We start from the raw sequence: 2,419 nt of genomic DNA, 5'->3' as shown, positions 1-2,419 counted from the left end.
TTTTTCACGTAAATTTTCCATAGTTATAGCGCGGAATTCAATCAGCCCAAAATTTTCATAATTCGACAAAAACCCTCAAACTTCCTCGAAAACTTTCAGTCGCGAATTTAGGATCAATTATAGAAATAAAAAAAGTTTAAGCGGAGTTTTATTAAAGTTTGATTATATATATATATATAGTTGAATTTTGAGTTTTGCTAGCGTTGGGATGAGGTGCTGATGGCAAACTAAGCGAAGGATAGGGAGACGCATCGAAAGCTATTTGACAGGATTCCACGTTATCCTGGACAGTCGCGCTTCTCGTTTACTCCTATATAATCCTTTTTAGTCACTTTTTAATGCAAAAAGGTGTATTTGATAAGAAACGCGTACTACAAATCGAAGTCGAGTTTATTAAACTTCTAATATTAATAATAAATACCGAGTAGGTTAAATATTTAAAAAGTAATAACGTATTTTTTAAATATATATATTTCTATAATAAATTAATTCAAAAAATATTCACGAAAATTCATATATAAACTTTTTCTCAAGCAAATTATAAGCCCATGGACTAATATCTTTTTTTTATAATTCTATAAATGTGAAATAAATAAACAATATCTAGCTTTATATTATGAAAACCTCAAAACATAACTCTAAATATCTCGCTAATACTATAAAAACAATAAATTATTTAAATATATTTTTCGATTTGTAAAAATCAAAAATAGAAAGTACGCTTTCAAACGTTTACCTCTGAAAACTTGTCAAGATAAAAATTCGAGGTTAGTAAAACGCATTAAACTTTTTAACCAAGTAAAAAGATAAATTTGGAGATAAAAACATGTATATATATATATATATATATATATATATATATATATATATATATATATATATATATATATATGCCTATTGTGTGATCTAAATAAGATTCTACAAGTTTTATGTATTCTGTTTAAGACAGGTGTTCTTTCCAAAAAATAGTAACCTTGCAAAGTTAATTTACGTATCAATATTTATTACAGGAATCTACTACAAATTAAAATAACATCCGAAACTTCTCTACAAATAATAATACTTTAACTATTATAAAACAGATGGCCCCAAATTACACAAAAATTAAATATAAAATTAATATAGATAAATAGAGAGAGCAATATACAAATGGAATTGTACAATTAAACAAAAGACAAAGAGCATGGATTTACCCTCATATATAATACTACTATATTGCTAAAGGCAGTAATTGTAAGAGTGACCATGAAATTTATTAGAAATATCGTGCGCAAGCGTCGCGTGTGTCAACTGGAGTCTACATATTTTAATAAATCTTGTTCACGCATGATCCACTTACAATCATGCGCCTTGGTCTCGACGTATAATAATAATATAATATGTAGAAATATTTTCATTGAATTCTATTTGGTGGCTAAAACCGTTTCAGTTATTACCCCGCAGATAGCATTGTAGTGCAATTAGCAATAATAATAATTATTCAACTAGTTACCTAGTTATTTATTAAGATTTGTATAATCTTCATCTATTAACTATTATTATGAAAGTTATGATATTTAAATTGAAAACTATTTTATCAACAATATTCCTTCGGCTATTCGCTTATAGATGGCTACATATAATAGAACATAAGAGAAAAGTTTAGAGAATTTTTGTCCAAGTTATAATAATTAAAATTGCTAAAAATCATTTGTTTAATTAACTTTGAAGTTGTTTGAAGTTTTTGAAATAATATGTTCTATAATATTCCTATAAAATAGATTTCGCCATTACCACATAGATGTCTCTATTATTTACAAAATGTGAATTTAATGTAATTTAGGCAGTTTGAGATTAATTTGAATTGAGTTATATGAATTAACGTTATTTGTGATTTCTCTACCGATTTGGAAAATATCTCAAATATATTTAATAGCTTAACATCATCGTTTCACATTTTTCAATACTACTTGCCCATAAAGTAGTTTTATCTATTATCTCATTTTTTTATCTCATAGATGACTCTGTTATATATGGCAGAATATTTAAGATGGTTTCATAGAAACTATATCAATCAATAATAATTTCCATTATACAATCCACTAAAAAATATCAAGAAGTGTGTTTACTATTCAATTCTATATAATTACTTTCGAAGGATACTGCTTAAAAGTGTCTATTCTCATTTTTCAATTAATGAAAAGTAGTGAAAACTACTTTGCCGATAATGCGGCTTTAGCTATTACTTCATAGATGACTCTGTTATTTACACAATATTCAATGTAATGAAAAAGTATAAGATTAATTTAAATACAAATTATATGAATTATCGTTCGCTGCAATTTTTCCACCGATTTGGAAAATACCTTAAATGTATTTGAAAGTTGAGTATTTAACTTTTTTATAGCTTAACAGATCTATTCAATGAAGCAGCTTCATC

The sequence above is a fragment of the Diorhabda carinulata genome, chromosome 5, assembly GCF_026250575.1.
Source record: "Diorhabda carinulata isolate Delta chromosome 5, icDioCari1.1, whole genome shotgun sequence".
Classification (NCBI taxonomy): Eukaryota; Metazoa; Arthropoda; class Insecta; order Coleoptera; family Chrysomelidae; genus Diorhabda; species Diorhabda carinulata.
Note: the sequence above shows the minus strand (reverse complement) of the source record.